Below are 27,349 nucleotides of genomic sequence, written 5' to 3'. Positions count from 1 at the left end.
ATTTCCTATAATTGGTTTCTTCAAGTATATTTAAATGAATACTTATCAAGAACTGTATCATGTGCAATCATGGAAAATGACAATCAGAGCTACTAGTTAAAATAATTTAATTAGCTTGGAGAGTGAGTTAAAAGAGCTTACAAACACATCTTTCAAATTCTACGATTTGGGTGATCTTCATAGAAGACTCAATTCTCAACCTATTCACCCAATTACTCAAAATCTTAAAGAAAGAAGACTAGTTGAAGCAACTAGTTTTCCAATGGAAATTCTTGCACCTAAGCTAGTGAAGGAATGCATAAAGAGATACAACATAGAAACAAAGTAGATTTTGTTTCCTAATCAATCTATTCTCATCTCAATTAACAATGCACTAATGTAGGTTGCATTTGGTATTCCTATGAAGGAGCAGTATTGTGATGTTGATTTTGGATCTTCCATGTCTATGTTCAATGAGAAAATGACCCTTAGACAGGAAGATATGTAGAGGACATGGTTCCTGGCTAGGTGCTCAAAGAAGAGAAAAATGTCAAACACCCTATTTGGCACAAATCTAAAAAGAGAGATTGTGGATATCCTTGCACTCCTCCTTAGATTCAAAGAAAAGGAGAAGATTTTGAAGTTCATTGAGCACCATTTCTTCCTAGTACAAGAAATACATGTTGAGGATATGTAGATCGACTAGGCACAGATCATCTATGATGAGTTAGCCTCGTGGTTGAATTCAGCCAAAGGATTCAAGTAGTTCTATGAATGCTCATATCTTATCTATGCATTAAAAACTCACAACTTATGGCCTCACCCCCCTAGCATCATGAACTATGATGAGTGCACCAAAATATATGAATTTTACCCACATTTGTAGCTATAGAGAAGTTATGATGAGTATGTGGGGTTTAATGATGCCTTCACAATGAGGCTATGCCAAGAATTGCAAGGATGCCCTCAAAGGAGATTTTCACCAAAGGAAATTTCATCCATAAGCCAATTTGGATGCTCATTTATCTAGTTTCCAAGCTTCTCCTATTTACGAATAGGAGCTTACGATGAATTTCATAAGAGGTTTTTGAGGTATCCAGAAGACAAGGTGGTTTTAGTTGAACTGTGTCAATAGATCCTTGAAGTGAACATGTTGTGTTCTAATGTGAAGAAGATTGTTGGGAATCCCTTTCCTATTGTGGTTGGTCAATATTCATGTTCTTCTAGATCAGATGCACATAATTTGGTAAAGAGCTTTGAAAGAAACATTAAATTGTTATACTATGAGGTACTTATGCCTCAATATGATCCAATTAACTTTGTAAGAGATAACTTGAAGTTGGGATATGCCTATAGGAATGTTTTAGATATTGAAGACTTTTGGTCTAGGTGTCTTAACAAGTACCAAAATTGGGAGAGGTTTTGGTCATTGTTAACCATTAATGAGATTAAATTTTATAATGATTTTGTTGATATTTCTAACCTTGCAGATGATGGAGCCTACTTGCACCCCACATCTTATAAGAAGATCAAACGCACCCCAATTTTGTCCACCCCACCTATAAATCTAGTTATTGACACTATGGAGGTTCTTATATAGGGGATAATCAAGAGAAAATACAAATGGATGGAATAGACCCAAGTGAGGAAGAAGAGGGTTGGAAGCACTGGTTCTATAGGTGGAGTATCAAATGAAGCTGCCCAGTCAATCATAGCAACAAAAGCATAAGTACTACATTGACATTTGCAGGGCCACTATAGTCCATTGACCAAGGTGGAGACCATCCTCTAGAAAAGAATGTGCCACTCACTCCTACCCATGAAGCTAGCTCTCTTTTAAACATCAAGAAGGCTGAGGAGAAGTAAGATGATAAGGATAAGGGGAAAGACTAAGAAAAATTAGTGGCCAAGCCATCTTCCCCTATCCAAGTCATCAATTTGGATAGCAACACTAACCCCATGGATGGCCAAGAACAGGATGCATCTTAGTAAGGAGATACCTTATCCCTTTTGGTAACTAAGGTTGATGTCTTCCCTGTTGCTTCTCAGAGAAAGCCAACTCCATTAATCCTGAGGAAGCTATTTGATCTTACTGCATTGTGGTCTACTATCAATGTCCTTTCTATAGAGTCATAGCTCAAAGAGACCATTGATAGGAAGAAGAGGAGATATGAGGAAGTAGCTTCATCGATGCATTTGATCACATAAGTCACCTCCTCTCAGTCATCCAAGAAGATGAAGAAGTAGAAGACAATTGCTACATTGGCTATGGCTTCAATAACTTGCCATATGCTAGTTGATATTTTTGACCCATAGAAAGAAGAAAAATTTAATGAGCTCTCAAAATATTATTTCCATATTAGAATGGTAGATCTTGACATCCTAGTTCACAACTCTATGTTGAACATGTGGAAGTCTAACAATGAGAAAATTGAAGATAAGTTGGAAGAGCTTAGAGTAGAGAAGGAAATTATGAAATCCTCAAATAGAAAATTTGTGGAAAGAATAAGGTTTGCACTAGGGAGCACTTTGTCAAGTCAATTTGACATGAATGCATAGGAGAATAAAAAGATACTCCTAAAGTTACAACAAGAAAGGCAATTTAGGTAGGTTGGTTGAGCATGGGTAGATTAGATCAAGGCTTAAGGTCCCTTACTAGTAGAAAACCTAAGAAACCTAGTGTTGGGTGCTCACAAGCTTAGGAAAGTAGCTTCAAATCATCAAGAAACCATATAGAAGGTAGTAGACAAGCCGACGGAGAAATTAACCCTTCTACAAGAAGTAATAGACATGAAGACAAATGTGGTCATTGCTCATGGCATCCTTAAGATAGGCAAGGAGTCACTATGTCACTAGAAATAATCCTTGGAGTTTTTTATAGAAAGCTCCATGAGATCTGTAAATGAGCTCAAGGATGTGTATGACATAGTGCAAAAGCTCACTGAAACATTGTTTCAATATCTGAAGATATTGCCAACAAAGTCCTTTGTTTCCACTAATTACAAGCTCGTGGATATTGAGAGAATGAAATCAAAGTTCTTGGCATTTTTTGATGAATTTGTTGACCCACTCAACTTCGAAGTGTCTAAGAGTTGAGAACTCTTAGCAGTGGATATGATCATAAGGAGAGAAATGGAGAAATTCAAGTCAACAGTGGCTAGAATAGATGAATTAATAGATATGCATGACTACTAGATGGTCCAAGCCAACATCATCATCATTCTAGATGTTGAAGACCTAGACAAAGTAACCAAAGCCATGAAAGGTTATAGAGCTAAATCAATTTGCTCCTAAGAAGGCATCATGTTCTGATGCTTTTCAAGACATCTCTCATTCTTCCCCTTCTCTTTCTCTTTGTATCTATTCATGGAAATTTTTTAGTCTCTAGAATAGATAATGATTCAAGCTTGTTCTATTTTTAGTTTATTCTATTCAAAGATGTTCTACAAAGAAATCATCCAATGTAAGCAACAATTTTGAGAAGGCCTATAAACGTAACCTTGTATGATGTTAATAAGGTTGGAAAAAATTTACTTTGGGAAAACCCCTGAACTAGGACTACTATGTGTGACTCTAAGTCCATTTCAAGTTTTTTTGTTCATTTACTTTTAGTATAGTGTATAGAATGAATGTGATAATATTGAAACTTGAATGAATATAAGTGAAATTGGTTTTTTTTTTCTTCATTCAACAGATTGTATGTCTTATTTTCTTTAGCAAAAGCATCTCTTTGTTCTTTCTAATGCATTTCATAGATTGTCTATTTAGTGTAGTTAGTTGCATGAGGAAGACAAAAACTAGTGTGTGAAGAAGCTAGGAGATAGACAATCTGGGTATTGTCAAAGCATCAACTAACTATGTAATCCAGGAATTACACATTTTTTCATCTCTTCCTTTCTTCATGTTGTCATAGTTGCTTATGTATGTTTCCATCCATTGAATTTTAGGTTAGAATAGATTGCATATTGTGAATTAGTTCCCCTTTCAATTGCCTAAGTTGTTTAAAGTGTTGAGTAGCTTGGTTTTTTACTCTTCTACTCTCTAGTTGAGAGCATAGCCCCAAAACCCAAAAAATAAAATTCATTGCATATCTTGCATTCAAAAGGGAGTTGTGTGTTTCAATTCAGGGTCTTTGATAGATTACTAGATTGACCCATTCTATTTTTAACATCTTTTTCCTCCATAAGCCATTAGGAAAATTAAGAGTCAAGTTATAAACCAAAAAGATAAGGAGAAAAGGTATTAACCAAAAGTTTTTGGTGACTATACTGGGGAAATACTTATGTGTCATAAGTTCTCTTAAGTATGTATGTGGCTTTACTAAGAAACTTAGAGATTATCTCTGTGGCACTCAAATAGTTGAGTCATGTATAAAAACTTATAAGGTGAAATGGTGTTGCTTCATGAGGGAAAAATCCCAGTACTGCAACCTAACATCAGTTTCCAAGATGAACAAAAGGACATAATAAATTAGTTGAATACCCTTGGCTGGAAAAGCCAAAATCTCCTCAGTAATATAGATGAGTAAGCTTCACCCTTCAAAGAGAGGAAGCCAATATTGAATATTGGGAGGGAGTCTTTTGGGAAAGAAGATTAAGAGAGGCACACCCATTGTGAGCTAAGATACTTCATCCTAGATTCTACATATATCTATAGTGCTCTTGGTAAAGGGAAAATCAACCTTGTGTTCAAAGAATTGTAGAAATTTGAGTTCCCTATATTGGAAGATCCTATAGGAAGAGGAAGAACCTGCTCTCAGGATCTAGTATATCAAGGTATCCATGGTGTTCTTTTTCTACCACATCACCCTATTTCCTAGATACATAACCATTCATCTTCTCCTCTTATTTTCTATACTCAAATCCCATCATTGTGAAACACCCTCACTCTTCATAGAGTAGTTACCCCTTCTACTATTACTTTTTAGGCTATACCAGTAATTCTCCCTACCTCAATGGTTATTCCCTAGGGTAATGTTATTGGCCCTTTGTGACTTGATGCCAACAATGACCTCTCTAGAGCTTCTCAAAAGAATTTTCCCAAATTCAATGGTGATGGGAAGGTCTCTTCTGATGAACACATCACAACTTTCTTCACCACATGTAGTGTCATTTTTCCTCAACATGAAGATGTAGCAATGAGGATGTTTGTGGAAACCTTGGTTGACTATGCAACTAACTAGTTTTAGCACCTTCTAGTAGGATTCATCACAACTTGGGATGATATATGAAATTGACTTGAATCATGCTATAGGAGTATAGAGGATGAGCATACTCTATTAACTCAACTTACCTAGATAAAGAAGGAACCAAGTGCTCCTATGAGAGACTTCATTGCAAAATCTAACAAATTGGTCAATAGGATTCCCCCTACAAGAAGACCTACTGCTAATAACTATAAGATGTTCTTCATTAGATTTGTGCCCCTGAGATAAGCTTTCAAATTAGATATGCACATGTGGCTAATTTTCTAGTTGCTCATACCTTGGCAATCAAAATGGAGGATGTTTTTTGGAAAAGAGAAATTCAGAGTGGAGCCTCAATAAGATTTTTCCTTGGTGTAAATAAAAATACTAAAGAAATGCTTCAAAAGATCTATAATGAAATTATTTCCATGAAAAGACAAATGGGAAATCCCATTTCTGCACTTCAGCAACCATATCAAGATATTCCCCAAAGGCCTCACGAAGGTAGACCTTTGCAATTGTCCTTTTCTCAGCAAAAGGTTGTTGTTGAGACACCACCCAAGAAGAAAAATATGTGCATTTTTCATCTATGAGTGGATCACAATTGTGATTCATTCCTAAAAATGAACAAATATAAGCAGCTCACTACTACTAATGAGCTAGCCATCAAATACCCTAAAAGTGAAAATGATTTTGCTCCCCATTGCAACTTTGTAACATTCTTTTTGAAGTATGAATTAGATTTGAAGGTTTGAAGTAGCTACTTCACCACCTTAGATGGAATTCAGATCATCGTATCTATGAGAAGTCAAAGAGAGAAGAACCTAGTGAACATTGTTCCTTCTCAAAAAATAGCCACTAACCCTTCGCCTATAGCTGGAGCATCCACTTCCCAGGAAAGAGAAATCAAGGTTCGAACCAAATGGTAATCCTTAATTCTCATTTGGAATAATCCAATATTGTAATGATTTTCATATCTAGGTGTCTCCCCTTAATTATCTCAAAACTCATCCTATTGAATTACAAAAGCTAGTAGATTATTGTAAAGGTGATGCTAATGCCAAAAGTCAAACTAATGTTAACTCTACCATTAGCAATGACCAGCCTTAGTTTGATAGTGGCCCACTAGTTAATGAAGAGATTTTTTTCCTATGCTCTTCAAAGAGGAAGAAGCATAAGTTTTTGCTACCTCTCCTGGTCAAAAGCTTGACCAATTCTATGTGTCCTTGTACATAAATGGCCATAAGCTTAATAACTAAATAATTGATTCTAGAGCCTTTGATAATGTCATGCCCTCTTCTATTCCTCATTCCCTTGGGTTGACCCTCACTAAGATATTTGGATGTTGCTATTCCATGGATACAAAGTAGTTCCCTCTAATAAGTCAAGTGAAAGATGTACAAATAGAATTGGTCACTCACCTTGCAAAGAGAATGAAGCTAACCATCTTGGTAGCAGACATTCCAACCATCTATGGTATGCTTTTGAGTAGAAGCTTTTGTAGGGAAATGGAAGGGAAAATCAAGATGGATTGGGATCGTGCCATAATTCTTGTGGGTAACAAGAAAATCAAGTTGGAACCTAAGGAGAAGACCATGTTCATGGTCTTGAAGTTTGATGATCCTAAGGCACAAATCTTATATCAGGAAATGGACTTTGGAAATTATATGATGTTCTTTGACTTCAATTTTTCTGAGGAATAGCTAGAGCCTTCTAGTGACCCAAAGATTTGGACCCTAGAGTTCAATGATAGTTGTACTACGACTAGGTCTAAAATTGGCATCGTGCTTGTATCTCTAGATGGAGATGTGACTTAGCTTGCATACAAGCTACAATTCAAAAACACCAACAAAATAGAATTGTATGAAACCTTGTTGTTAGGTATTAGCATTGCAAAGTAGAGAGGAGTGAAAATCTTATGAGCTCAAGGAGATGTAGAGCTTATAGTGAAGCGAGTTCTAGCTCCGTACACTCTAAATAATGCTAGGCTCAAGAATTATAGAAATATGGTCTAGGATGAGATTGATCATCTAGATGCCTTCTCAATACAATTTTTTCTAAGGGAGTAGAATGTAAGGGCAGACTTGTTAGCTACATCATCATTGCTGCTACTCCCACATCCAGATTTCATAGATAATCAATACAAGGTCGAAGTCTTGTTTAGGCCAAATGTTCTTGACAATGTTGAGACATAGAAAGTGTTCAATGATGATAATAAGATTCAATATTTCTTGGAATGATCATAACCTTTTGAAGATTAGTACATTGGAAGGAGTGAAAATGCCTAGAAAGATTTCTCTCTTGACACTAAGAAAGAGTTGGATCTTGGAGTTGAATAACTCAAAGGTAAAAAGATCCCTCAACATCTTATTTCCCTTGAGAGACTATTCAATAGTCATGATGCATTTATTAGAAGGGAGGGGGGAAGAAAAGGTTGAACTTTTGGAGAGTATGAAGGAATGAACATTCGCACTAAATATAAACCCAAGATGGTTAATATCAATAGTAGTTTCTCAAAGGAAGAAATGAAAAAAGAAAAAGGATTGTTTTCAAAATACCAAGATGTGTTTTCTTGGGAATTTGAGGACTTAAAGACCTTTTGGAATGGTGAACTAAAGCACAAAATTCCCCTCAAGCTTGATGCCACTCCCTTTAGGAAAAATAGTGTAACTAAAATCCTATAGTCTTAGATTCTATCTTTAGGGAAGTTCACAAGATGTTGGAAGAAATAATTATCTACACCATACATCATTCAACATGGATAGCCAACATTTTCCTAGTCCAAAAAAAGAGTGGGGAGATTAGAATTTGTGTGGATTTCAAGAATTTGAATCAGGCATCTCTAAAGGACAATTACACTTTTCCCAATATGGATAATTTACTACAAATAGTAGTTGGCTCTAAAATGATGTCCATGCTAGATGGATTTTTGAGTTTCAACCAAATTGAGGTAAACCTAGAAGATCAATTCAAGACTGTGTTCACCACTCCTTGGGGCACATTTTCATATAATAGAATTCCATTTGGGCTCATTAATGTTGGTGCCACCTTTCAAAGGGCTATGAATTCCTCCTTCACTAATCTAAAGGATAAGATCATCATTATCTACTTGAATGATCTATCAATCTTCTCCAAGAAAAGAGAAAATCATCTAAGGGACTTGGATAAAGTGTTGAAAAGATGCAAGGAACATGGGATTTAACTCAATCCTGAGAAATCAGTCTTTTGTTACAAAAGGAAAATTTTGGGTCACATAATCTCTCAAGAAGGCATTGAGATTGACCCAGGACATGTTAGTGCCATCCACTAGTTAAATTTTCCAAGAAGAAAATCTAGAGTCAAATCATTCTTTGGATAGGTGAACCTTCTAAGATTCTTTTTCCCTAATTTTTTTGAATTCACCAAATGCATAATAGATATGATGAAACGAAGTCAAAGTTTCAAATGGAATGATTTTGGAAGAAAGGCTTTTGATCAAATTAAAGATGTCATAGCCAAAGCACTCATGTTGGTACATCTAGATTACACCAAGGAGTTCATACTATATCGCTATGCCTCATCCCATACAGTATATGCAATACTCATGCAATAGAATAAGGAAGATATCCAAGAGCCAATTGGTTTCATGAGTACTCCCCTTAAGGAGCATGAGTTGAGATATTCTCAAATGGAAAAGCATGCCTATGCAATGGTAAGAGCACTATCATTCTATTGTATTTTTCCCTGATTTGGTCATCTAAATAATATTAACCTAAAAAGAGAGAGGTTGCAATACTAGAGGTGTGTGGATAGAAAAGGTTCAAGAGTATGATATTGACCTAAAGCCAAAAAAATTGGTGTGAGGGAGTGGCTTGTGCAAGATGATTGTAGAAAGTTGGGACTTAAGCCAAGAAGATGAATCTTCAAGGGCACTAATGGTGAGTCTCCAAGACTCCTAGTTCTCAAACATTTCCTATTTGCTAACTTACAGAGATTGCCCTGATGGAATAACATACAAGCAGAAAAGAGACCTCGGGATTAAATCAGTTAATTATGTCATATATGATGACCAACAATACAAGAGAGCAATAGATGGGACCTTCCTGAGATGTGTGGATAAACTTCAACAAGAGAGATTTCTTCCTAATTTCCACAATGAGGCCTGTGGTGGTCATTTTTCAGCAATAGTTACATCATACAAGATTTTGAGGCAATGCTATTACTAGCCTAGCATGTTCAAGGATGCTTATAAGTGTGTGGCCAAGTTGACAAGTATACGATTTTTTCCAATAAGCCTCAGTTAGATGCTCTACCTCTAAAGCTAGTTGTAATTGAAGGCCCCTTTTAGATGCTCTACAGAGTTGAAGCTAGCCTTCCTCTACCATTAGAGTTATTTATTTGCAAACTATAGCAAGTGATCAAGGATCCAATATTCCAAAATGTCTGGGAGAAGTGCATTATGTACCTAACTAATTTAGAAGAAGAATATGAAAGGATGGTTGATCATATTACAGAAGATTGGAAGCACATGAAGACATTATTCAACAAGAAGGCCAAACAAAGGAAGTTCATGGAGGGAAATTTGGTATTTGTGTGGGATAGGAGGCACGAACCCAAAGGTATGCATCACAATTTTGACTCCCTTTGGAAGGGTCCTTTCAAGATTATGCAAACAAATCAAAACAACTCTTTCATTTTGGTGTATCCTTCTGGAGAGATTCCCCCATTTTCTTACAATGGTTAGGATCTAAATTTGTATCAAGTTTACCATTGAAAGTAGGTAACCCCTAGTTAGTGTTAGCCTAGGTAGGTTTGCTTTGTGTTTTTTCTTTCATTGTTTTCCTACTTTCCTAGGTTAGTTTTCCTTTCTATTGTGTGCTTAATTTAGTTGCTTGTTGTAATTTTCCATTCTAGCTATTCAAAACTAGAAATTATGGGTTCTTTCTTAGACATTTGCATTGCCTAAGTCCCTAGTTAGAGCCAGTTGTTGCCAAGTTTTAATCTTCTTCTTTCAAGCCCAAAGTTTTTGGTATGAAAGTATGTGTCCAAAATTGATGTCTAAGTATTGTTTAGTTCACTTACTTCTCATATATTTTGAGTGTTCTACTTTCTTTATTTTCTGGTTCCCCCTTGCATTACCTTTACCCACCATCTAAGTAGGATTTCTATTGTTCTAGTGTGTGTGGATTCTAGGTGATCTAGGCATGGTCGGGATGTGTTCTAGCATCCTCCCAAGGAGAAGTAATTTTTTCCACATTTCTTTTTCTCTTATCTTTCCCTAATATTCCATGTCCCACAAATTCTAAGCTTTCGAGTTGCTTTTCCCCTTGAGAAAAGTATATCAAGTGCATATCTGAAGAATGAAGACATGAAAAATATTTGCAAGCTAAGAAGACGATTATGCCATGCTAGAAAAGGTCTATGAAGCCATGGATCAAAGCTAGAATGAATTACATCCAAATTTGTGGAGATAAGATCAAGTGCTACAAGGAAACATGAATATATGGGTTGTTTGGTGTGTACTCATGGAAGTGAAGTTGTTTTTTTCTACTTTCAATGTTGTATAAACTAGAGCCAAACCTCAAACCCAAGGATCAAATGGTGTGAAAATGATATTGAATGAACCATTTAAGGGCTCATAATCAATAAGGCATGCTCAAGATCTAACTTTGAGGCCATCACATGAAAGTGAAAGAATGAAGTGTTTTTATTTGTGCTCAAGTCTAGGAAATGTTGCTGAGAACGAGGTTTTCCATCCTAAGGCAATGAAAAAGGCCACTTCTCTAGAGGCTTTAAAAATAGAAATTCAAGTTACTCTAAAATCTGAATATCCTTCAAAGATTCTCTAAAGATACTTCTAGAAAAGTTACTGATGAAAATGCAACCCTGATATAAATTCTTAGTAGTGGTTGCCATCATAAGGAGAGAAACATATAATTTCCAATCAAAGGTGGCTAGAATAGATGAATTAATAGAGATCCATGACTACTGGATGGTTTGAGCTGACAACATCATCATTATAGATGTCAAAGAGCTAGACAAAGTAACTGAAGCCATGAAATCCTATAGAGCTAAATAAGTCACTCCTAAGAATGCATGATGTTCTTATGCTTTTTTAGACATCTATCATTCTTCCCTTCTCTTTCTCTTTCTAGCCGTTCATGGTATTTTTTTAGTCTCTATAATGGACAATTATTCAAGCTTATCCAACTTTTAGTTGATTATGTTTAGAGATGCTCTATGAAGCAATCATCCAATGTAATCAACCATTTTGAGAGGGCTTATAAATGTAACCTTTTATGATGTTAATAAGATTGGCAAAAGTTTACTTTGGGAAAACCCTCATTGCTTGAACTACTATGTGTGACTTTGAGCCCATTTCAGTTTTTTTTATTCATTTACTTTTAGTATATTGTATGGAATGAATGTGCTAATGTTAAAAATTGAATAAATGTAAGTGAACTTGGTTTTTTTCTCTTCATTCAATAGGTTGTATATCTTGTTTTCTTTACAATAAGAATCTCTTTGTTCTCTTTGTTGTATGTAGTAGTTTGTGTGTTTAGTGTAGTTAGTTGCATGAGGAAGCTAGAAACTATTGGAAATCTGATTGAAAAGATCATTGTGAGAAGAAGATTGAAGATCAAAGAGGGAGATTTTTGTTAACAAAAATTTTTCAGTAATTTTTTTGTCATTTATGTCAAACCTACTATTTGTAGGAATGAAATTTATTTATAAGATCCAAGTACTATCACTTAGTTGATTGATGAAGAGGATTTGATCAACAAGATGTAAAAAAAGTACCTAAGGGAAAGGTTGAGTTATGATGTTGTAATAAAGTACAAGGGTAGTTAAGACAATGGTGAGATGATGTATTGATAACATACTCAAAGATACAAAGGTTGGTCACACTTAGAAACATTGGAGGAATAAGTTATAACAAGGTTGACTGCAAAGCTTCAACTAAGTTCATTAGTGGGTGCCAAGCAAGCTAGTTGAAGCCAAGAAGATTCTCAGTTGGAGTTAAGCAAAAGAAAAATCTAGTGTGTGCCAAGTGAAGTTCAAGAGTCGAGCATCAAAAAATTGTAGTTGGTGTCGAGTAACATAGTATATGCCAAGTACAAGTATTTCAATAGTGTTGAGCTACTGTATTATTTTAAATGACAAAGACTCACCAGATCTGAGTTGACATAGTTGTTACCTTGAGTTTTGTAAACTAGTTAGAGGATAAGGATGATGAGCTGGTGGCACAAAATTCTATGTAAACTATTTTTGGGAAAATTCAAAAGGATTATTCAAGAAGTTTCTAAAGGAAACAAAATATGGGTTAGATATAATGAATCCTACCTAATCCAACAAGAAGAGAAGAAGAGGAAGACATGCATCTAGCGATAGCAGCATAGATGAGGAAGTTGTGGAATAGTTAGAAGCACTACTAGCTAGGAGATTCCATAGAGGAAAAGGAAAATTCAAATGTAAGCTCCCTATCATATGTTTTAATTGCAATAAAGTAGGTCATATTTCTACAAGATGTACACAAAAGAAGAACTACAAAGAAGGAAATAAGATAGAAGATGATAGCAAAACTACAAGCAAAAAGGAAAAAGATGCTACATTGTTGAAAAAGATTCTGATGAGAATGATGATGAAGTAGTTTATGTGGCCATGAAGGATGAATAATATAAAGATGAAGATGAAGCAACAACATTGGTTACCTATCTGAATAAGAATGACAAGTGGAGCATAGATAGTGGATGCTCACATCACATGATAGGAGATAAAAGTAAGTTCATTATCTTTACTCAATATGATGGAAATAGTGTTAGATTTGGTAATGATGCTCCTTGTCAAATAAAAGGAAAAGGCTCTATTAAACTTACAAATAAAATTTCATGTGATAATGCATACTATGTTGAAGGATTGAATTACAACTTGTTGAGTGTATCACAGTTAGGCAATATAAGCTGTAAAGTAGAATTTGGAAACAAAACTACCAAGATCTATGACACTAATAGAAATCTGATAGGAAAAGGTGAACTAACTAGGATTAATCTATTTTACCTATATATGGAAGATGAAACTTATCTTGTTGTTAGACTTGATGATGTGTGGTTGTGGCATAAAACACTATGCCACATTAACTTTGACAATCAGATTAGCATCAGCAAAAAGAAGAAGGTCAAAGGGTTTCCTAAACTGAAGAAACCTGAAAACACAATGTGTAAACAATGTCAAATAGGGAAAATGACTAATTATAGTTTCAAAAGCAAAACATACACTTCCAAAGAAGTACTAGAGTTAGTCTATACAGACTTATGTGGTCCAATAGAAGTGCAAAGCTACCTAGGAGATAGATACATAATGTTATTTGTAGATAAGTATTCAAGTATGATGACTATTATGTTTTTGAAGCAAAAATTTGATGCATTTGAAATGTTCAAGTGGTATTTGGCCAAATTTGAGAAGGAAATAGGAAAGAGTCTTAAGTGCCTAAGGTCAGATAGAGGAGGTGAGTTTACATCAAAAGAATTTGAGATATTCTACAATGATAAAGGTATCAAAAGGAAAACATTAGCACCAAGGACTCCACCATAGAATTTCATTTCTATAAGAAGGAATAAATCAGTGATATATTGTGCAAGGACCTTGATGATAGAGAAAAATGTTTCTCTAAAGTATTGGAGAGAAGCTGTAAGTACTACTATTTACACCCTAAATAGAGTCCAAGTCAAGAAAGGTACAAATGCAACACCTTTTGAATTGTGGTATGATCACTCACCTAATGTGAAACATTTCAAAGTCTTTGGTTGTAAATGCTATATTCTTAAAGATACTAGAAATGGCAAGTTTGATGCAAAAAGTGATGAAGGTATATTCCTTAGATACTCCACTAGAAGCAAAGCATACAAGTGTTTGAATACTAACACTAACAAGATTGTGGAGATTGCAAATGTAAATTTTGATGAACATGTAGAAATTTAGGTTAATGGAACTGAGAAATTAGGGGATCATAGGTCATTTGTATACTTCTATGAAGGAATCACTGTTGAAGACAATGCTGCCAATTAAGTTCAGAATCAGCAACAAACTTCAGTATCAGTCAAGTCACAGCTAGTGAATGTCGAGTTGCATTCAGAAGCCAAGTTGCAAAATGAACAAAATCTAACTTTGAAATTAGTGCACATGAGAGAGATGATGAAGTACCAGATGAAGAGGAGAAAAATAACTTTGAAGCTGAAGGATCAAACATGGAAAGAAGGATAGAACCAAGATTAGCCAAATATGTAAGAAGACATCACCCTATAGATCAAATCATTGGTGACAAGGATGATAGACCAATGATAAGGAATAGACTCAAAAATGAATCATGTCTACTGAGCAAAGTTGAGCCCAAAATAGTGAAAGATGCACTACAAGATGATGACTGGTATAGAGATATGGAAGAAGACATAGATCAAATTGAGAAGAACAAAACCTGGACCCTAGTTCCTAGACCAACTGACAAGAATGTAATTGGTACCAAATGGGTGTTTAGGAAAAAACTTGATAAGAATGGTGAGATAAAAAAAAACAAAGTAAAATTAGTTTGCAAAGGATATGCACAAGAAGAAGGACTGGATTATGGAGAAACATTTTCCCCTGTTGCAAGAATGGAAGGAGTAAGAACACTACTTGCATATGCTACATACAAAGGTTTCATAGTCTACCAAATGGTTATCAAGTTTTCTTTTCTAAATGGTATACTAGAAGAGGAAGTCTACATAGAACAACCTAAGGGATTTGTTGATGACAAGAACAAGGATATGGTCTACAAACTGCATAAGGCACTCTATGGTCTGAAGCAAGCACCTAGAGCATGGTATGAGAGATTGCACAAATATCTTTTGAAGATAAGATTTGAGACAATAGATGACAACTATAGCTTTTATATCAAGATAAAAAAAGGTAAAAATATTTTGATATATGAAATCTTTGTTGATGATATAATATTTGGAGGAAAAGATGCTCTGTGCAAAGATTATGCTAATCAAATGAAGCATGAGTTTGAGATGTCAATGTTTGGAGAAATCAAATTCTTTGTTGGATTGCAAGTACATCAATTAAAGAATGGCATATTTGTGACCCAATCCAAATACATAAAGGAGATACTTAAGACATTTGGATTAGAAGATTCTAAACTAGTTAGCACACCAATGGTAACAGGACATAAGTTATTCAAAAATAATGACTCAGTTGAAGTAAATCAGACATTGGATAGATCAATGATTGGAAAGCTGCAATATGTTTTACATAGCAGACCAAACATTACATTAGTTGTTGGAATAGTGGCAAGATTTTCTACAATTCCAAGAGAAAATCATCTGATGGCAGTGAAGAGAATGCTGGGAGGTAACATTGATGATAGGAAAAGCACCAGTGGAGGAGCACTTGTCTTGGGAAAAAGATTGATTACATGGACCAGCAAAAAGCAAAGTTGTACCTCACAGTCCATAACAAAAGCTGAATATGTTGTAGCCACTATTAATTGTACCAATATTGTATGGATCAAACATTTATTACAAGGTATGAAGGAAGAAGTAAATGAGCCTTTGATACTTTATTGTGATAATACAATTCCTATCAACATATCAAAGAATCATGTAATGCATGCTAAAACCAACAATATTGCAATCAAGTATCACTATGTAAGAGAACTGGTGGAAGATAAGCAAGTGAAGATGAAATATGTAAGCTCAAAGGAATAGATTGCTGACATATTCACAAAAGCACTACCTAAAGATTCTTTTGAGTATCTTAGAGGTAAGTTATGGGTGATACCCCTAACCATGGCTACTTGAGGTAAAAGCAAGACTGCCTACATCAAATGAGCTGATTGTTGAAGGTTTTACACATTGATGCAGAGGATGTTTACTTTAGGATCATGCCTAAATTAATTGAAGTGATGAAGTTCTAAATCAGTCACAACCAAGGTGACAGAGGGAGAAACTAAATGAACCTACAAAAGCTACACTTGCATATTAAGATGTTGAAACAGTATGTCTTTGCCATTGTTGTCAAAGAGGGAGAAATGTCAAGAAATAGATCAACTATTGAGTAGATCAAAAATGAAGAAAGAGGGAGAAAATACAGAAACTGATCAAATGAAGATAGAGGGAGAAGTAGATAGAAATGGTCAATAGTTGAAAGAAAGGATGAAGAAGCTAATCAGAAAAGAGAAAGAATAGCAGAAGATAAGCAATGCATACGAAGGGAGAGAAGAAAAGAAAAGGAAACAAAAACTAAGAGGGAGATGAAAAACTGATGGTAACACAACTTAATTTTTGGCATTTGACTTACTATTCTAATGCAGTTAAATAGTTTAGTCTGATGGTTGATCAGTTTGGTTTTTCATCAATGCCAAATAGGGAGATTGTTGGAAATTTGATCGAAAAGATCATTGTGAGAAGAAGATTGAAGATCAAAGAGGGAGATTGTTGTTAACAGAATGTTTTCAATTATTGTTTTTTCATTGATGTCAAACCTACTATTTGTAGGAATGACATTTACTTATAAGATCCAAGTATTATCACTTAGTTGATTGATGAAGAGGATTTGATCAACAAGATGTAACAAAAGTACCTAAGGGAAAGATTGAGTTATGATGTTGTAATGAGGTACAAGGATCAGTTAAGACAATGGTGAGATGATGTATTGATAACATACTCAAAGATATAGAGGCTGGTCACACTTAGAAACATTGGAGGAATAAGTTGTAACAAGGTTGATTACAAAGCTTAAACTAAGTTCATCAGTGGGTGCCAAGCAAGCTAGTTGAAGCTAAGAAAATTCTTAGTTGGAGCTAAGAAAAAGAAAAATCTAGTTTGTGTCGAGTGATCTTCAGGTATTGAGTGAAGTTCAAGTGCTAAGAAAAGTAATAGGTGCTGAGCATTAGAAAATTATAGTCGGTGCTGAGTAACATAGTATATGTCAAGCACCAGTATGTCAATAGTGTCGAGCTACTACATTATTTTAAATGACAAAGATTCACCAATTCTGAGATGACATAGTTGTTACCTTGAATTTTTTAAACTAGTTGGAGGATAAGGATGATGATCTGGTTGCACAGAATTCTATGTAAACCATTTTTGGGAAAATTCAAAAGGATTATTCAAGAAGTTTCTAGAGGAAACAAAATATGGGTTAGATACATTGAATCCTACCTAATCCATAAAAATTTAAATCAAAGGAGGGAAGAATCAAGTGGGAAAGGAACTCCAAGACTTCAATTTAAGGATTCACAAACCAAGAAGAAAATGTTGCTACTGCTAAAGTGCCAAATTGAGAAGTGGTTGAAAGGGTGTCAAGGTGAAAGCATCTAGGAGAAGGAAGAGAATAGAGGATCTACTTTAATAAGTGGTCAAGAAGAGATGATTGCACTAGTATAATGAGCATGGAGACTTGAGGAGACTAAGCTTGAAAGGAGGGCAAGCTGTCAACAGTTGCAGAGATTGAAGGCCAGGCAATGTGAAGAGGTGAAGAGTAATCTAAGATCTACAAGTTAAGTTGTATGTTTTAATTAGGTCAAAGACTTTCTAATACTTTCTATAAATCATACTAGACATGACAACCCTATGGACTTATGTTGGTTTAATAGCCATTTTTAAATCCTTTAATTGGGTGGCATTCCAAGTGAATGTTCTAAAGTCCTCTAACAAGGCCCACTTCTAATAGGGTGGATAAATCCTCTAACAAGGTCACATTTAATAGTGTGTTATAAGTCTTTAACAAGGCAAGCCTTTCATAGGGCATCACTTCAGAAGAGTGAGAATTAAGTAGCATGTTACTAGTGGTATTTCCCAAATTGGGTTCCCACGTAAATCACTGTGTTATATGTTGATCTTTTATGTGTTATGCTTGCATGTTGATTTGCAATAACTTTATGATTAGGAAAGTTAATGCTTGGATGAATGAATGGTTGAATGGGCTCACAATAACAAGTGGAAAAGTTTGAATTGGAAAAATTGGACGTTGAATAATTGATTCACCCCCCCCTCTCAATTATTTGAAAGCATTTATAACAAAAAATGACGTGTGGAGAAGCTAAGAGATAGACAATTTGGGTATTGTCGAAACATCATCTAACTATTTAATCAAGGAATTGCTTATTTTTCCATCTCTTCCTTTCTTCATGTTATCATAGTTGTTTATGTATGTTTCCATCCATTGCATTTTAGCTTAGAATAGATTGCATATTGTGAGTTAGTTTCCCTTTCAATTGCCTAAGTTGTTTAAAGTATTGAGCAGCTTGGTTTACTCCTCTTCTGCTCTCTCGTTAAGAGCATACCCCCAAAACCCGAAAAAAAAAATTCACTAAATATCTTGTATTGAAAAGGGAGTTGTATCTTTCAATTTAGGGGTCTTTGATAGATTACTACATTGACCCATTCTATTGTTAACATCTTTGTCCTCCATAGGTCATTGGGGAAGTTAAGAGTCAAGATATAAACCAAAAAGATAAGGAGACAAATTGTTAACCAACAAGATGTAGGGGTGATAATGCATGATCTAGTCCTAAAAGGAGGTGTCTAACTCTAGATTCTTTCTCTTTTATGTACGAAGATGCAAGAATGTAAAGGTAGAAGTGTCTTGTATATTTAACCAAAGTACAGAAAAGTAAAGACTCATGTACTGATAAACAACATGATATCATATTTAGTGTATCAATATAAGTGGTATGAAAGAAAAATAACAATGATGTACTCATCTTGAGGGATAGTAGAGGATAAAACTTTGAATCTATAGAAACTTTGTCAAACTCTATCAAAGATGGATTAAACTATTTGGGATCCAAAAACTTGAAGTCTATATCTACCAGAACAAACTAACCCTTCAACCCAATAGTTAATCAAACCCAATTCATGCATCAATAATTACCCTTTTAATAAATAATTCTTCTTTTTAATCTAACTCTTCGACCAACATATTTTCTAACAAACCCACCCACCAGCCAAATTATAGAATCAAATGAGCCACCTCACCCACCTTAATTAAAGCACATGACCCCCTCTTCCATGTCTAAAATCAAGGCATAATTTACTCATATGAACTCAAGCCTAAGTCCACTCTCCTACCGCATCTACCTCTTCCACCTCTAAACACAAAATTCTACTTCTTACACCTATCCTAGTGAACTAAATTCTATCTCACACCTCAAGTAGTTAACTATTCATCACGAATTATTCTCTCCTCGTCACCTAATCCCCTATAAATTAAACCCTTTTCTCCTCACAAATCATCCACATTTTGAGTAGAATTACTATATAATTTTAAGAGATAATTATTATCAATGTGCTATTACTATATTTGAATTCTAACATATTTATCCATGATCATCCATTGTTGAAGCATCAAGCATACCATTGTGCACACATCCATGATCACAACCACATCTATATGTCAAGGGAGATACATGAAGATTCATAGGTTTGGATTCATATTTTTTATTTTTCTTTTTGTTTATCATATTTATTTTCTTTGATTTTAGTTTGTGAATACTTGAATTATTCTTTTTCGTCTTTACAAATCAATTTCTATTGCATACAAGGATGACCTCTAGGATACTAAAGGTAGTGAATCTGAGGAAGTCATTGTAAAAAGCACCAAGGGGAAAGCTAAACCTATTTCTAAAGTACCAAAAAATCTAAGAGCAAGAAGAGAATTTCTAAGGAGGTCATGATTTTTGGTGATGAATACAATGAGAATGAGGAAGACATGGATATAGACAAAGAAGAGAGTAGAAAAAAGGATAAGAAAATAGGATGCCTCCACCCTTTTTTTACTCTAAAAGAAGAAAAAGGATTCTAAATGCACTGAAGCTGATGTTCACGAGGACAAGGTTATAGGAACCTTCCATGTTCCTAATGTTACACCTGATATCTCTATTTAGACCAATGCCTCTCCTATGGTGCAACCCTTTAGTAAGGACAAGCTTGGGTGGCAAATGGATAATCTTTATAAGGTCAAGCTTGGAGATATAAGCCCTATTGGTGTTTGAAAATGTTACACATTTCCAATTACCCTAATGAGAACAAAACATATCTAGGGGTAGCTAACTCCCATTTTCAACATGCCCATTCAGACACTAGGCCAACTATAAGGCATGACCCTTCTTCTTCTTTATGCTCTACAAAACCTAGGTGGGTGAACCTCTTTAGATCTGACTATGTGACCAGTGTAATAGCCATATTCAGGATCTATAAAAGCAGATGAAACCCCTCATTCTTCTATGCTTAACCAGGAGATCACAAGCATGAAATAGCTAAGGACATGACTCATGAAACTGGAAAACTAAGTGCGGGTTATACTTTGAATACCTTTCAACATAAAAGGGAAAATTGATTTAATATGTTAATATTAGCAAGACCCAAGTATGAGCAACAAAACTTAATGATCTTATCTCTAACTAATGCCTTATCTGTTGGGCAATTAAATGAATCATAACCATACATCTCCTTGAAACCTCAGACGTATCTCTACATTAAGATCCCTGATCTATCTTGCACCTTGTGAATTGACATCTGCATCAAAATGAATCTCATACTCAGAATATCCCATCATGAAATCAGTAAACCCTGTGATAAAAACAAGGTGGTTACATGGCTCTTGGTTCCATAAGCAAGGTATTTCAATCACATACATCACTAAATGAGATGCAACCTAATTGTTAGGATAAACTACAGACAGAAATAAAAAATACTACATGCAAATATAACCAATAATAGAAAAAATAATAGAACACACAAAAAATGAACACAAGGCACCAAGATTTAACGTGGTTCACCCAATCCCTGGGCTACGTCCACCAAACAACAAGTCTGATCTTATTACAATCCAGTGATTACAACCTGATTACAATCCGTAATCCCTTACAGCTCAATACCGTCGCAAGAACCAATTTCGCATCACAACATATAAAAAATACCCAACCCTAAGCCCTTTTATACAAGTATTAATTCACTTTAGGGTTATAACATGTCGGCCATAATATGTCAGCTACCATCACTATTTATGAAGTATGTACAGTACTTTCCTGATCAGTCACCACAATCTAACAATCTCCCACTTGGGGACTGATCAGGCTCCACACTAAACAACAATCTCCCACTTGGAGACTGATCCTATAGCAATACCACTACCACATGGGGCTCCCACTAGATCAAACCATCCTAGACTCTACTGTTCTTTTATTCATGTTCAGTCTAAAAGACCAACCGAAGCTGAAGAGGAGTTCAACTTCTCCCTTGTTACAACCTTTGTCAACATATCTACTGGATTGTCATTGGTATGTATCTTCTCCAGCTTTAATTGTCCATCCTCCAAAATTGAAAGAATGAAATGGTACCGCAATTGTATGTGTTTGGTCTTAGAATGTAGAGCTGAATTCTTAGCAAGATGAATGGCACTCTGACTATCTGTAAATAAATAATTATCCTTCTGAGGATGTCCCAATTCTTCCAAGAAGAACTGAAGCCCTATCATATCCTTGGCTGCCTCTGTAGAAGCAACATACTTTTCCTCTGTAGTGGATAAATCATTAATCTTCTATAACCTAGAAACCCAGCTCACGGCTGCCCCACCAATAGTAAAGACATAACCTGTAGTACTCCACCTGGTATCAATATCCCCTACCAAATCTGAGTTGACATAGCCCTGTAAATTAGTAGTAGAGCCCCCAAAGTGTAAACACTTATTGGATGTCCCTCTCAAATATCTGAGAATCCACTTGACAGCATTCCAATGCTCAAATCTGAGATGACTCATATACCTACTAACGACTCCCACTGCATGTGCAATATCTGGCCTAGTGCATACCATAGCATACATCAAGCTTCCTACAGCTGAAGCATAGGGTACCTTGGACATCTTATTCTCTTCTTCTTGTGTCTTGGGACACATTTCCTTAGTCAATTTCAAATGACTAGGTAAAGGTGTGTTGACAACTTTAGCATTCTCCATAGAGAAACATTGCAAAACCTTCTCAAATAATCAGCTCGAGATAGTGTCAATGTTCTATTCTTCCTATCTCTGCAAATCTTCATACCAAGGATTTGTTTTGCTGCCCCCAAATCCTTCATAGCAAATGCATGTGCTAATTGGTGTTTCAGCCCCTTAATATGATCCATGTTAGACCCAGCTACAAGCATATCATCAACATATAAACATAAAATAATGTAGCTATCATCATCCAACCTCTTAAAATAAACACAATAATCTGAATGACACCTGTTATATCCATGCTCATGCATAAAACTCTCAAATTTCAAATACCATTGCCGAGGTGCTTGCTTCAAGCCATATAAACTTTTCTTCAATTTGCACACTAAGTTCTCCTTACCTTTGACCTCAAAACCTTGTGGCTGAGCCATATATATTTCTTCATCCAAATCACCATGAAGAAAGGCTGTTTTAACATCCATCTACTCTAAATGAAAATCTTTAGTAGCCACAAGACTTAAAATAGTACGAATAGAAGTCATTTTAACAACAGGAGAAAATATCTCATCAAAATCAATTCCCTTTTTCTGTGCAAATCCTTTTACAACTAACCTGGCCTTAAATCTTTTCTTACCTCCTTCCTCTTCTTTCAACCTGTAAATCCACTTATTCTGTAAAGCCTTTTTACCTGTAGGCAACTTGCACAAATCCCACGTCTTATTTTTCAGCAAAGAGTCCATTTCATCTTTCATTGTAGACTCTCACTGAATCTTAGTATCCACCTGCACAGCTTCATCATAACTTCCAAGTTCACTAGCATCAGTAAGAAAAATAGAATACAAAGAGGGATAAAACCTTTGTGGAGGTCTAATTTGCCTTGTTGACCATCTAACATTTACTGGTGTGTGTGGTATTTGTTGTTGCAGTTGTTGCACATCATGAGGAATGGCTGGAACATCAGCTTTTGGAGTATCATCCAGCACTACATAATCATCTTCTTTCTTCTCATGTTGCTGCAACAGATCTTTGTACAACACTTTCTCATTGAATATGACATCCCGACTTCTAATAATTTTAAGATTTTCAAAATTCCAAAGCCTATAACCAAATTCATTAATGCCATATCCAACAAAGACACATTTCTTTGATTTGGCTTCTAGCTTGGTTCTATTTTCAGAGTCTATATGAGCAAAAGCTTTACAACTGAAGGTCTTGAGAAAAGAATAACTCACCTTCTTACCAGTCCATGCTTCCTCTAGAATACTACAGCCCAAAGGAGTAGAGGGACCTCTATTAATCAAATACACTGCAATAGTGATAGCCTCTGCCCACATGTGTAAGGGCAACCCAACATGCAACCTCATGCTCCTTGCGCACTCCATTATAGTCCTGTTCATGCGTTCAGCCACTCCATTTTCCTGTGGAGTCCTTGGAATAGTTTTCTGTCTATGAATACCATTAATGGAGCAATAATCTTCAAATTCATGACTGCAATACTCACCACCATTATCAGATCTGAAACATTTTAATTTCTTACCAGTCTCATTTTCAACCAAGCATTTCCATTTCTTAGAAGTTTGAAATACATCATATTTCTATCTAAGGAAATAAACCCATACTTTTCTAGTTTCATCATCAATAAATGTAACATAATAATGAGAGCCACCAAGGGAAGATACCTGAGCCAGTCCCCATACATCTGTATGCACAAGCTCTAATTTCTCCTTTTTGTTTTCCTTCCCTGTCTTTACAAAACTCACTCTCTTTTTTTTTCCATACACACAACTTTCACAGAAATCCATATTCACACATTTTAGACCTAGTAAAACTTTCCTTGAATGAAGTACTTTCATACCTTTCTCACTCATGTGCCCAAGTCTATTGTGCCACAACGCTATATCAAAATCTATAGCAGCTATTTGTTCTCCCTGCTCAACTGCAGCAATTGTTCCTGAATATTCATTTTTCTCTAAAACACTCAAAGTAGAAGGAACAATATGACCTGTACAAAGATATAAGGTGCCTACTTTCACATCTTTTTCTACTACAAGGGAACCTTTTGAAACTTGCCAATTTTTATCATTAAAAGTAACTACACAACCCTCATCACCGAGTTGCCTTGTTGAAATTAAATTCCTACTTAGTTGTGGAACATGTCTTACCTCATGTAGTAGCCAATGATTCCCATTCTGCAACTTAATCTTAATTTTTCCCTTTCCAACAATCTGACAGGGTTCATTATCCCCCAAATAAACAAGCCCAAAATCTCCTTGGACATAATCAATGAAATAACCTCTATGAGGTGTAGCATGAAATGAAGCACCAGAATCTAAAACCCATGAATCATCAACACTCTCTAAAGACAGAAGCAAAGAATCCTCTTCGGATTTGTTACTTACCACATTTTCCTCCTTGTCTTCATCTAATTTATCTCCTTCATTTTTCTTTCGATTCCAACAATCTTTCTTTTTTTGCCCTGGTTTCCCATAGTACCAACAATCATTTGGTCCTCTCGATTGAGACCTCCTCCCCTTTGACTTTCCTCTTGATTTCTCACGATTCCCAGAGTTACTTCCTCTTTTAGTCATTCAACCCCTGCTTTGTGCATTTAAAGCACTTCCTGATGTAGATCCACCTCAGGATTTTCTATGAGTTTCCTCACTTAAAATAACACTGATCACATCATCATATTTTAGGGTACTAGATCCAGGAACAGAATTACTCACCGCCATTACCAAGCCATTCCAGCTTTCAGGCAAAGAACACAAAATCAAGAGAGCCCTAATTTCTTCATCAAAATTGATACCCACAGAAGATAATTGACTAGTAATAGTATTAAACTCATTTAAATGATCTGCAACAGATCCACCTTCTGCCATTTTCATATTAAATAAACGCTTCATGAGAAATACCTTATTTGAAGCGGAGGGCTTTTCATATAGTGTCGCTAGGGTTTTCATCAAATCTTCTATCATCTTTGCTTTTGTAATATTAAATGCCACCGATGGTGCCAAGCATAACCAAATGCTTCCGAGTGCCTTTCTATCCAAAAGATCCCATTCAGCCTCTGACATAGTTCCTTGATTCTTGGCTTTTGCTTCCAACGGCTTCCATAAATCCTTCTGATATAGATAGTCTTCCATTTGCATCTTCCATAATTGGAGGTTTTTCCCATTAAACCTGTCAACCCTCAGCTTACCCTCATCTGCCATCGCTCCCACTCAACTATGAGACTCCCACTTAACCGTTAGACTTTCCTGCAGAGGATAACTGAAAGACAACCTTGCTCTGATACCACTTGTTAGGATAAACTACAGACAGAAATAAAAAAAACTACATGCAAATATAACCAATAACAGAAAAAATAATAGAACACACAAAAAATGAACACAAGGCACCAAGATTTAATGTGGTTCACCCAATCCCTAGGCTACGTCCACCAAACAACAAGTCTGATCTTATTACAATCCAGTGATTACAACTTGATTACAATCCGTAAACCCTTACAGCTCAATACCGCCGCAAGAACCAATTTTGCATCACAACATATAAAAAATACCCAACCCTAAGCCCTGTTATACAAGTATTAAACTGCTTTAGGGTTATAACATGTCGGCCATATGTCGGCCATAATATGTTGGCTACCATGCCGGCTACTGCCCAAAAATTTATGAAGTATGTACAGTACTTTCCTGATCAATCACCACAATCTAACACTAATCTATGGTCTTTGATCGTAAACTAGAAAAGATTATAGATCCACAAATAGGAGACAAGATTCAAGCTGAATTTGAAACCATCGCCGCTCTTTATTTGCTTTCTTTGAAATCAAATACATGAGAGATGTATAGAATACTTCATAAGTCACCTAACAGACATGAACTATTTGCATAAAACTCAAAATGATGTTCAATACAAGAAGAAATGTTGAAGAATGGTCTCTCAGTGCAAAAAATGGAACTCCTAAGATGGAAGCAAGAAAGAAAGATATAGAAGAGAAAGAATTCCCAGATCTGTTCTGAAGACGACAAGTGTCGACTTGAAATTCAATCCTGTGCAACTTAGTAACCTCTTTTTTCTTTCATCCCATCTGATCTAATTTTGTTTCATCATTATCTCCAACTAATTTGCAAAATATCTCTGCTTAATGATGAAAACTTTTTGAATCACCAAAATATCTGATTGCCCCACGAAAAAGCTAGTGAAAATGAGTTTTTACTGAGTAAATTTGAACAAATTTGACCCTAACTACATTTCCACTGCCTTCTACTGATATTTAGGTCATTATCTTGACAAAATATCAAAATTGAACATCCTAGTCTAAATATGGTTGCAATTTAGGTACCTGATAGAAAAACTCGTATAACTCAAACTGACTAATACCTATACAAAAACCAACTCCAGAATCGAAAAGTTTGTCTTCTCCTGATTTCGGTAATATATAATATCACCTATCTGGCCTCTCGAAAACCTCTAGAATCTTATTTCAAAAATTAGTCCCCTACTAGAAGGTTCAGGCTTGCAACTTTGATTTTTTATAAAATTAAAAAAATTCTAAAGTATGAACTTTAGAAAATGTTTCTCTTCGAAATTTTTGAACGTGCATACCCACTGCCCAGAAAAAATAAAAAATTATTTTTTATTTTCTAAAAGTTTTTCCTTGCCCTTTAAATCTGGGGTCAAACTGACTTTGACCAGCTACCACGTGTCTGCATTTGATTGGCCCACATGGTCTGCATCATCTGCCACATCAGTACGCTACATGGATGCCATGTAACACTTGCTACTTCGCTATATTAATTAGTGAGCAAGTTCACCTTAGTGACGTAGCGAGAATCATTAGATCTGTCATGTGGCATGATCTGGTGCATTCCAAAAAAATTTCTGCCACATTACAGCATGTCTTGGAATTTGTGCCACATGGCGCCCTACGATTGGTTTGAAATTTTCTCATCACTAACTCATCCCCGCCATGTTAGCATCTCTATCTCACCATGCTAACTCCCGCGCATCTTTTGCTTGGCGAGATAGTGAGGGCCGCTCGATTCACCAAGTGGCGCAATCTCGTGCAATCTCCATCTTTGGTGCCATGTCATCGTAATTATTCTTTCAAGTAAAATTTTTCTTATGTCTCGCTGACATCACTCGGGCCCATGCACATTAGTCTTGCCTTCTAAAAAATGCCAACTTGTCAGACACTATGGTTTCGTGTGTAAGAGTATTAAAACTATTAAA

This window comes from Cupressus sempervirens, chromosome 9 (assembly GCF_028749045.1).
Source record: "Cupressus sempervirens isolate cs-2001-9-10 chromosome 9, ASM2874904v1, whole genome shotgun sequence".
NCBI classification, from domain to species: domain Eukaryota; kingdom Viridiplantae; phylum Streptophyta; class Pinopsida; order Cupressales; family Cupressaceae; genus Cupressus; species Cupressus sempervirens.
The sequence above is the reverse complement of the archived record's forward strand: the minus strand, read 5'-3'. Positions refer to the sequence as shown.